This window comes from Vidua chalybeata, chromosome 6 (genome assembly GCF_026979565.1).
Source record: "Vidua chalybeata isolate OUT-0048 chromosome 6, bVidCha1 merged haplotype, whole genome shotgun sequence".
NCBI classification, from domain to species: Eukaryota; Metazoa; Chordata; class Aves; order Passeriformes; family Viduidae; genus Vidua; species Vidua chalybeata.
In genome coordinates, this window is record NC_071535.1 from 56,830,534 (window position 1) to 56,841,464 (window position 10,931).

Consider the following 10,931-nt stretch of genomic DNA (forward strand, 5'->3'; position numbering starts at 1 on the left):
TAAATGTAGGGAAGAAAGAGAGGAAAACTACTAGAAGCTACAGCCATGCTTTAGCAATCTACAAAGCTACAAATATATGAAAAATATAAAAAGCTAAAAATCTTAGGCATCACATGAAGCACTTGCAGACTTGCTAGGCTGTGCCTGGCTGCTGAGCGCTTCACTCAAGTGTCAGAAAACTTCTGAAAGTGCTAATAATCCCTGTTCCAACAGGACAGAAATCATAATTCAAGAGGGTGATACCTTTCTCTGGGCAACTATTTTGGGTCCCTGAGTGAGATCCTGAGCCAGGTGATTCTTCTTTGGGAATGTGGATATTTTGTTGGCCCTTTTGACTTGATCTTTGCAGCAAGGCTGAGGTGTTGCCCAGGCCTGGGGACACCACGTAGTCCAAATACATGGGATTAGGGTGGGCTACAATACAGGGTTCAGAACTGGGTGTGTAAAAAGGAAAAGTTCCATTTCCTTTCTCCCTGGAATATTTTGTTCCCTTCAGTACCTTTAGAAGGAATTGATTTAAAACACTCTTCCTTTGCCCTGTTGTTATTGAAACCTTTTGAAGAGAAAGGTTTGGAACAAATATTTAAAGATGCTTTTTCTGGAAGCACCAGATGAAATACTTGGAGCATCTCTGAAGCTCAGTTACTAACAAAAAAAAAAAAAAAAAACCAAAAACACAGAAACATTTCAACAAATATGAGAAGTGTAAGCTTTCCACTCCACTCATGTATCTGCTCTTGAGCCAAAAGAACTGGTTTTCATCCCCCCAAGGCTCTGATCCTCCTGAAATGAGGCATTTTGGCCAGTTTCCTCGGCAAAATGTCAACTGGGCCATCTCTGGATGACATTGACATTTTGGCACTGGTGCCACCGGGACCTTGTTTAGGCTGTGAAGGTATTTTAACAGGCACAGTTAGTCAAGGAGTAGCACATATCCCAGCGCCTTCTCTGGCCTTCCCCAGGCTGAGAATTTATGTCCCAAATCCTCATAGGAAGAATATTTATGTGCAAAGGATGAATTAGTCTGGGATATCTCAGGATGCTCAGAGGGAACTGGCTCACTGTCAGTCACGCTTGGAAATGGTGTGAACATATGGGTGGCTTCAGAGCAAATGTGGCTGCACTCCCAGCACACAGCACTGGGAAAAATGGGACAATATTGCTACAGTGAGACTTCCCCTGCCAAGACAAAGTGGAATTGGGTCTCCACAGGCCTCCTGCCCCTTCAAACACACTGCAAGTTCAGCACATATCTTATTTGCTTCAGTTTGCAATGTGCCGGTGCCCAGAAACATAACTGCCATATGCCTGCAACCTTCTCAGCCCTGGTATTGGGTCAACAACTAGTCAGAGGTTTCCAGCACTGCCGGAGCCTTGCAGAAGCCTGAGAGAGAGAGAAGGGCCCTGCATGGATCTCTCCTTTCTGTGCAGCATGTGGCCATGCTCCAGCACACAGCCTGGGCAGAAATAATGACTGACAATCAAAAACAGCCTGTGAGCCTCATTCCTGAGCCCCTTTCAACCTCATGCCTTAAAATGGTGTGTACTGGACAGGATACTTCTTATCAACACAGACAACTGCACAAATTTTGGAAGGTGATAGCTCCTCCAAGCCCATCCCAGTACACAGTGGTCACAAACAGCACTGAACAAATAGGCACTAAATCTTATTATTTTAGGTAGTTATACTCCTAAGAATTCAAAATTTTGTTGCATCTACAAAGGATGCAAGGAAAAGGCCATAATGGACCAGTAGCAAGGAGGAAAATGGTAGACTCTGTGGAGTGCAAACATCTGCAGAGACACAGGTCCTTCTGTGCACAATGACATTGCTTGTGCTGTGCTGCTGGGACAGCAGCAAATCAAACTGGCTGTGTAGAGGAGACTCAGCATCCATCTGGGCCTTTCTTTTCAGGCACCCAGCACCAATGGCTTTGGTGTAAAATGTAAACGTTCAAACAACAGCTCTGCTTCAGGTCCCGGCACTGAAACCATGACTAAAGCACTTTATATCTCTAAATTAACCCCTCCTGAAGTTTGAGGAGGTGGGCAGCTGTATTCACCTGTAAAATAAGCTCTGCACAGTGAAGTGACTGGGGCTCAGTTGGCTAATGCAGTGCTGCCCCTGCCAGAGAGCTGTTCTCTGGATAAGGAAGCAATTTCAGTGGCCGAGACAATGGGAGGTTTATGCAGCAGGAGCAGCCAGGACTGCTGCTGTACCCATGGAAATCTTCCAGCACGGGAGGTGTCTGGCACACTGTCACTGGCTTCGAGCAGCAGAAATACCCTGGCTATTTCATTGCTCCAGTGAGCAGTGACAAACCAGGGTTCATAAGCTGGCTGCAGATCCACGAGCCATTGCACATTGCCTGGAAACCAGCAGTCTGCTGCAATCCGAGGCAGCTGCGCAATGATCCTCAGCCTTGCTTTGGCCACGATGACTTCAAGGGCTTGGGTGTCCATGAAACTCATGACATGAGTGTTTTTGCACTGTGCAAAACATCACAGTGGTGTCACCACTTCAGGCTGTCAGCTTTGAGCATGGTTTCCCTGAGATTTGGGGTAGCATTGCCTGCAGAAAGAGAGGCAGGGATGCATCCCAGTCCAAAGAGACTTTTCCGGACCACTTGGCCTCCATCCTGCTGACTTACCCATTGTGGTTTGCCAGGCACTGTGAAAGAAATAGCTCGTCTGGATGAAGGATGTTCACATCTTTATGGAATTGTCTTGTGGAAAGCATTTATGTTCCTAGTTCCTAAAACAGTTTGGGAACCCCATTTACTTGTCCTTCCTGCTCACCCTTAGGTTGTTTCTTAAGGAGAGGAAATCTTGGGATCAGTGTATGCCTCCCCTAGAGTGACACTGAGATTTGCCGCACCAGTCTCAAACTGGCCAGGCACAGAGTGGCAATATTCCAAATGACATTAAGGAGCGGATCAGCTTCTGGCTGATGAGAGAGGCAGCTCCTCCTCCACTGCACTGCAGGGGCAAGAGCCAAGCAGATTTGAAGTAAGGGACTCCTGGATTCCCAGAGTTGGCCACCACAGCCAGTCCCCCCAGCCCTGGACATGCAGCAGCAGCCCCAGGAGGGACGTGGGCAACGCTGCTGCCTGCCTTGGACAGTGCTTTGCAGCCAGCAGGGAGCATAAGCCCTGCTGTAGCCCCTGGCTAAGGGCAATGAAAAATAATTAATCCATGTGTTGAATACCTTGCAGCAGTATAGAGGAAACCTGCCAAGCTGTGGGAGTGAGGAAGCGTGATCACCCCCACTTACCAGACAAGGAGTTCACACCTCGGGCCGAGCCAAACTAAAGCTGTAAGATGTGCCTGTCTGTCAGAAGCGGTGGGATGTTTGGAATCCAGCTGATTCCCACCATCCTTGCAGCTCCCATGGCTCTATTAATATCATTACTGTTGCAAGAACTATTATTTAGCATCAGGAAGAATGAAAAGGAAATATCACCCATGTCCTTGTTACCACATTAATGCCAGCCAATCTTTTCAGCAGATACCAGGTTTCAGTCTTTCCTGCTGGGCCACACCAATCCAAGCTGCTCTGGAGCTGCTCCTCACAGTGGATCTGATCCTACCAGACAAGTGACATTTCTGTGGCTAAGGCTCAGAACAGCAGGCTGGTCCCCTGCAGCCCAGCCCAGAAGAGAGCACCACGCTGGGCCAGAGGCACTGCCTGCAGCCTGTCCTTGAAACTCCCTCCTGCTGGGTTCAGAGAGGTGTCAGCCTTCGGTGGGAGAGAGTCACCTACCCTGGCATTAGGAAAAGCTTTCTGTTCTTTAAACTGCCTCGGGCACTTAAGTCATTAAGGCAGGAAGGGCTTACTCTAAGCAGCTAGAGGATTAGTGGAAGTTATAGGATACTCTCCGCTCTAATACTTTCCCTTTTTGCTTCAGCTGTTCTGTATATGTGAAGCAAAAAGGATGCCACTCTCAGGATAAAGAAGGTCACTGTAACTGTGAGGTCCCCAGACATGGCTACGAGGAAGGAGAAGGTCACGGCCACCCCTACAGACACACAATAGATAATGACAAGGCAGAGAAGGTCGCTGTCACTCCCATGGCCATACACACAGCCATGAGAAAGCCCCAAGCCCTTCCTACATGAGTCATTGTCATGGTTATTGGCATGAGAGCAGCTACAGAAGGAGCAGCCACGTTCCACCAGCTATGTGGGAAGCTATCCTCCCCATGCACAAGGAGACACGTGGCTACCACCCAGCTCAGAGCAATGTCATGGTATGGATAGACAAGGACCGAAGGATCCTGCAAAGAGGTGGACATGCCTGACCTCCTTGTGTTCTCCATGCTTTCAACTCAGTTGTTTCAAACATACCGTCTATTTTAAAAAATCATTTACCTATTTAATGCTTCTAAAAGCCAGCAATTCAAAACGCTGCCCTGCACCTGCCACACAGGGCCAGGAGCACTTCTAGGAGCAGTCCCAGCCTGGACCAAGCAGAAGCACAACTGCGGGGATGAGGGAGACTTTTTGCCCAAAGGATGCCCAGTGCCCCGAACTCCAGTTGCGCACCCACAAGCTCAGCCCCATCCCCGACAGCCAGGCTGGCCCCGGGGCTCACAGCTCTCCTGGTGCCGGCGGCTGCGCCCCCGTGCCACCCCCCGCCCCGTGCCGGGCCCGCCTCCGCGGCCGCGCAAGCGCCGCGCCGAGCCGGGCAGAGCCCAGCCGGGCAAAGCCGAGCCGAGCCGAGCCAAGCCGAGCCAGGTAGAGCGGCGCTGAATCGGGCAGAGCCGCGCCGCACCGAGCCGAGCCGAGCTGGGACGCGCCGGGGCGCTACCGCCACCACCGCTCCGCAGTGTTCAGCACCGTGAGCACGGACAGCGCCCGCCGCCGCCGGCCATGGAGGCCGCGCCCGCCCCGCAGCCCCGGGAGCCGCCGCCCGAGGGGACGCACCGCGGTCGCGACCCCGCCTCGCCCAGGTAGGAGCTGCGGGATCGGGACAGGGGCGCGGAGCCGGTGCCGCGGCAGGTGGGAACTGCCGCCCTGCTGCCACCCCCGGTTCTGTGTGTGGAAGTCGTCGGTGTCACTGGGTTTTCCTGGGACCAGGCCCCCCCAGTCCGGCCGAGGTGTGTCCCGTCCTCCCTCCGGGGGTGCAGACAGAGTCCCTCACTGCCTGCCCAGCTGCCCACCCGCCATGCGGGCTCTGGCGATGTGCGCTACCCAACCGGGGTCCTGGTTGCTCCTGCCCTGGGGCCAGGAACACCATGCGTAGCTAGTCGTGCCAGGGGGGCTTCCTGGTTTGGCCTCGCGGACAGGTTTCGATCCTGCAACATGGTGTGCTCTCCCTTCTGCAGCAACGGGAGAGCTATTGTTGGGAAGCTCAGCGTGTTTCAGACAGAGACTTATTGCACTCAGCTGTGGGCAAACATGGATTTCAGTCGAAAGATCTCATCCATAAACCTTCATCCCCCTGTGCCATATGCTCCCTTACCTGGTGTCTTAAGCCAGGTTAGCAGCCACAATCATCAGCATTTTCTGGAAACATCAACAAGCCCATAATCATGGGCAAGGAGCCATCCCATATTCACAAGTACACTGGCATTTGTTAGACCAGGGCAACCGACCTAAGCTCTTCAGATTCTTGACAGAGCACAACACCCTGAGGTCAGCAGCACACAAATCCTTTCTGAAAGCCCAAGGGTTCCATTTCTGTCTGGTACAGGATATTCACGCTGAGGGAGCCCCACCCGCCCGGGAGCACTGACAGGGCACTCACTGCTCATCAGACAGCTCTGATGTCCTCGGCTAGAGGCTGCTGTGCTTGAGGGTCTGAGTCTTCAGCAACTCTCACACGGTTCAGCACTGGTTTAGACCTTGCACATTCAGTGGGGGCCAAGCTGTCACTGGAGCCATTTTCTTTGCTTGTCTGAGTACTCCTTAGCCATTCAGACAGGTCTTGAAATGAGAACTGCAGCCTGCAAGAGGTAAGGTACAGAGAGTTAAGCCACCTGACACAGGTGTATTTCAAACTTCACCCTTGCTGCTCACTCAGTCTTAGCTCTGTGGTCTCCACCCTCTGCCCTAGCCAAGGCTCTTCATCATCAACAATCACCTCATCAGCAAAAAACCACAGATGTCAGAAAACACCACCTTCCTCCTGGCCTCTTTCAGCCTGGGACACCAAGGTGGGGATTTTCTTTTCCTTTCCCTTTCCATTTCAGTCCTCTTTTTTTTTTCCTTCAAAACAAGGCTTAGCAAACATGATTTTCCCAGTGCAGACAGAGCTGTTCTGGCACTGAAAGCTGGCTGGGAACCTTGAGCCCTCTGTGTCTGGGTCTATCCCAGCACACACACCTGTATCCACAGCAGCAGCAGCAGCTGTCTGGTGTAAAGGTAAGGCTGCTGCACGAGTCAATGGAAAGGATTATAAAACAAAACTTTTCCTGGCAGACTACGTGGGAAGCAGAGTTTTGCAGTCTCATTAATTTTTCATGATGATTTAACATACTCAGGAGTCTCACTAACAAAAAAACTGTAGGTCTTCTCAAGGGTATGCACGATCCTGCTGCTAGACTGAAAAAGCAAAACAAAAGAACTCCGCAGGAATTTTCAGTGCACAAGGATTTGCCGCAGCCAAAGGAGGAGATGGATTGCTCAGGAGTGCCTGTCTCTCCCTGTCAGGGAGACAGGGAGCTAGATAACGAGGTGACAGTGAAACACAATGAACCCTTCCCTAATCCCAGGGAAAGGGCATTCTTATCTCCTTAGAAAATACAAGGAAAAAAGCTCTTTTTCTCAAGAGCTCCACTGCAGTTTTGCTGGTGGTATGTTCAAAGAGAAATTTAAATTCCATTATAAAAGCACATTCTTAAAAAGTCATTTACAGCTCTCCAGGAAAAAGCTATTAGTCTAGATGGAAGCTGACCTATAGCACATGGATTTAATCCAGTATTAATATTTCTTTTTTACTTCGGAACACTTGTACAGCTGATATGCAAACAAAACTCTGCTAGAGGAAGGGAAAAAGGGGGAAAGAGAAACAAACTAGCTTTTTTTCTTTAATTAATTAAATTTTGTGGCACTTAATGTCTAATTGAGCAAAGGTTCTTGATGAAAAAGGGCTCTGGTTGTAGGCAAGGTACAGACTACTGCCATTTTTCTCCTTGTTTTTATTCCCCCTTGAGATTCCTCTGGCAAAAGGAGAAGTTGTAGTTTGAGTCAGGCATCAGACAGCTCCATTCACTCGGTAGGTGTTTCCCATCTTTCATATGCAAAGTGCTTCTTTCTTGATCCTCTCTTTAGTATGCAAAGGGAGAAATGATCTATTAAAAAAAACCCAGTGCTTATAGAAATGGGTTTGGTGAGGAGGGTGGAATTAGGCAAAGAGAGAAAGGAGCCATTCCTGCAAAAGGCTGAATATTTTTGGCCCATTACCCTCTCAGAACCTCATGTGCTCTCCTGCTGCTGTGGCTTGGAGGGGGGGACAGGGAGAGCCAAAAACTGGAACCGCTTAGGAAAAGGAAGGTGCCCATATGCTACTATTTCCCTGCCCACAAAGCTTCCTCCATCCCAGCTCGGCTCTGTGTGCTGCAGAACGAAACCATCCTGAGGGGAATGTGCTGGGAGCAAGAAGCCAACATGGCATGTTTACAGTAAACCACCCTGCTAGGGCCAAGTGAGCAGCTAAAGCCTAAAGCCAGGTCCTGCAGCCATTCCCTGTGGGGCAGAAGGATGCTGGTCTCTGGAAGAGGGAGATAATCCCTGCCAAGGGGGTGGACTGACAGCATACAGCCCTTGGCTCCTGTCACAGACCCTGTATCCCACCACTGCTCCACATCCTTGCAGACCTAGAATGGCAGAAAACTGTCTCCTTAGAAATCCTGACCCTCTCTTTCCTGTTTCCTTGTGAGAAGAAGCTCTAGTCCTTTTGCTGGGTCCCCCACACGATGTGGGGCATTTGTGCCCTGGTACTCATCTCAGAGAAGCACTGCTCCATTCAGAGTGGCTTGGGCAGGTCCACAAATTGGATTATTATTCTGTCTAGACATCTCAGGGCAAGAGACGGGGAAGCAAACAGTGAAAGCAACACAGCTCCCTGATGTGGGTAACAGGAGCAGTTAACCCTAGTCCATCCCTTCCCTTACACCCCTTCTTTTCTCCTTTCCCAGCATCTCTCTGGTTGCATCCAGCTGAGCCTGGAAAAGAAAATGGAGGTTGTCAGCTGCCTCTGTAGGCTTTTCTGCAGCCGAGACACCATTTCTGCCCATTTAATCCCAAAGATATCAAATATCTGACACAGCCCAGAGTGGGAATGAATGTAAAAAATAAAAGTCTTTGTCAGTGTCAGCATGGCAAGCAGAGTCCAGTGTGGTGCTCTGCCCTCTTCTCCTAATGTCTGACAGCAAACAGACATCAGAAATCCCCGGAAACATTTTTCTAACATAGTTCAGGGTCCTGAGGGCCAAGAAAAGTAATAGCAGCATGGTTTCAGGCAAAGAAGTAGCAGCCTACATGTCTGGTGCAGACCTCAGCAGACCAAAGGTTAAGATCACCAGCACTACAGCTAATTGGGAGAGCAGCAAGTGGAGACTCGAACTCTGTTGAGCTGCCAGCAGTGATTATCCAAAACGATCATTATTTGCAAGCTCCAGGTTTCCCTGGAGATTGTGGATAGCCAAGGTCACATTGTCATGGAGGTGGAGAGGGATGAGCATAAGGGAACTCATATCCAGAGGGTGATTGACAGAGCTGTAATTGTTTAGTCTGAGAAAGAGATAATGGAGAGAAGTCATGAGTGAATTATCCAAACTTGCCGAAGTTATTCCAGAATCTGAAGTCACTGAGCAGGTCAGGAATTGAGTTAGGAAACAACACGCGGGGGAAGAGCAGAACTTGACAGCATTTCACAGCAAAGATGGTAAACAAGGAGAGTGTGATTTCGTGTGAAATATTAGACTCAACGTTACTAACGTATGTGCAGAAAACCCGGAGGCAATCTGCAATATCCAAGAGTTTGGCATCTGCTTTCCCCACCAGGAGGTTTTGTAGCCGAGGGGTTTGTGGAAGAAGAATTTGTCACTGCATGGTCTCCTGCCTCTCCCTGACCATGTTCAAAGTATTTTGTAAAAGCCCTTTTGTTCTGCCCAGTGTCACATACTCAGTCTCAGATGAGGCAGACAGGCTAATTAAGTCATGAAAAGCCTCTGGTCCCAGATTACTGTGCAGATACAGTAGTTTAAAGGGATAAGAATTTTGCTTTTCCTTTGAAAAAAAAAAAAGATTGGAAATATAGTACAGTGTAGGAACATCAAAACACAAGATGTCAGTGCAGCAGTGTCTTTATGAATTATGCACTGTAGGAGAGCATCACCTATTTAAAGTGTGCAAAAACTAAGGAAAACAATGGGATCAAGGTCGAGAAAAAAGAGTAACTTAGAGGCAACAAAAAGGGAGTCAGAAAAGGTCTAGACCTTGTCAAAGCATAACACTACCATGACCTCAGCCCTCTGATGAAAACTCCCCGCAGTACAAAACTACAAACCACAAAGAAGTCACTGGACACATGGGAAGAGCAGGATGATTTACACTTAAAGCTTGAGAGTGTGGCTTGAGGGACCCTCCAGGTGAGCTGTCCCAAACAACTTCTGCCCCTGCAGCTCACTAGCATTGTAGAGGACATGGTGGTTTAGCATCCTCCCATCACGTTGCCTCTATAATTAGTGGAGAAGTGCAATGACTAATTAAAGGTGTAATCTTATGTGTTGACTGCCACAGACCTTAATCTTTCCCTGGTCTGTCTGCAGCGCTCCTGCCCCGTGCTGCACCTGAATCCCTGGCTGTAAGAACCCCAAACAAGATTTCAGATTGCATCTCCTGAGCAGCTTTGCTGGCACTGCATTTGTAATCTCATATATGACAAGTGTGCAATCTCCTGTTGTGAACTACCTTTATACAGAGCTCTAACACAAATCACACGCTTGAAAGGCCAGGTAATCCTGTCACTAATCCACCTGAGACAGGACAGCGAGGACTTCAAGCCTATTGTTGATGTTATTTGACAAGTTCTGTGGGTGACTGGGATATCATTGTCACAGTTCAGGAGCTTCTGCTTTGCCAGCTGCTCTCCCTCTTGCTGTATTGAACCAGCTCAAGTCTTACCAGTACCTTGATTGCAGCTTAGAGGCAAATGAGCACGGGGACTGCTGGGGACAACCTTATCTCAACCTTACCTCACTGAGGTGAGATAAGGTGTGTGCACACACCTGTCTGCTGGTTTTCTGGCACCTGCTTCAGCACAGACACTGACTTCTTTCCAGTTACTTTGCATTTGGACATCAGTTACGGCTTCTGAAGTCAGGACCCAGGAATGTGCTATCTGTGTCTGAAACTGCTGCAACTTACTTTAGGCTTGGAAACTAAATGTAGCATTGGATGGTGCTTAATCAGGCAAGATTTCTCTGTTACTGGTCCCTGGACTGGTACAGTGTGCAAGTGAAGCTATGTGTGATGCCTGTGCCATGAGTGTCCACTGGTGTAACTACTACCATGAACATGACTCTGCTGTAATGAGTTTAATGAAATAAGCTCATTTTGTACAATCATGAAATACAGTTTATCAGTGTTGATAAACTCAGCTGATGTTGGAAAATAGACAGCACAGACTGCCAAAGCCAATATGTCCTGCTTTCTGGAAAAAATAGCAATTTTCAAGCAATACTGAGCTAATAGTATTCTGTAGATTCTTTTGTCTTTGATAATCTCATGCCAGTTAACTTTGGGTGCAATTCCAGAGACATGTAATCACTAAAATTCTGCCCTTTTCCAAGGTTGTGAGAAAAATAAATGAGAGAGACTCTAAAAATATAAAAAACATCCTTTCCCCACCTTTTTACCTACATTTTTTCCCCACATTGCACCAGGTGCCTCAGGCTAAAGTTCATCTCACTGCAGTCTTGCTC

At 48.7% G+C, this 10,931-nt stretch overlaps 1 protein-coding gene across 9 annotated transcripts in view; it reads right to left on the bottom strand.

The window, feature by feature from the left end:
* The window catches only part of CCDC9B (coiled-coil domain containing 9B), a 67,188-nt gene that overhangs the window by 41,912 nt on the left and 14,345 nt on the right, over window positions 1-10,931 (bottom strand). For 7 of the 9 annotated variants that reach the window (XM_053944430.1, XM_053944431.1, XM_053944437.1 and 4 more), the window contains exon 2: window positions 5,750-5,948. The exons of 1 other annotated variant lie outside the window; for it this stretch is intronic. The gene's annotated coding sequence lies outside the window, so the exon portion shown is untranslated. One more of the 9 variants, XM_053944435.1, reaches the window with a different exon arrangement.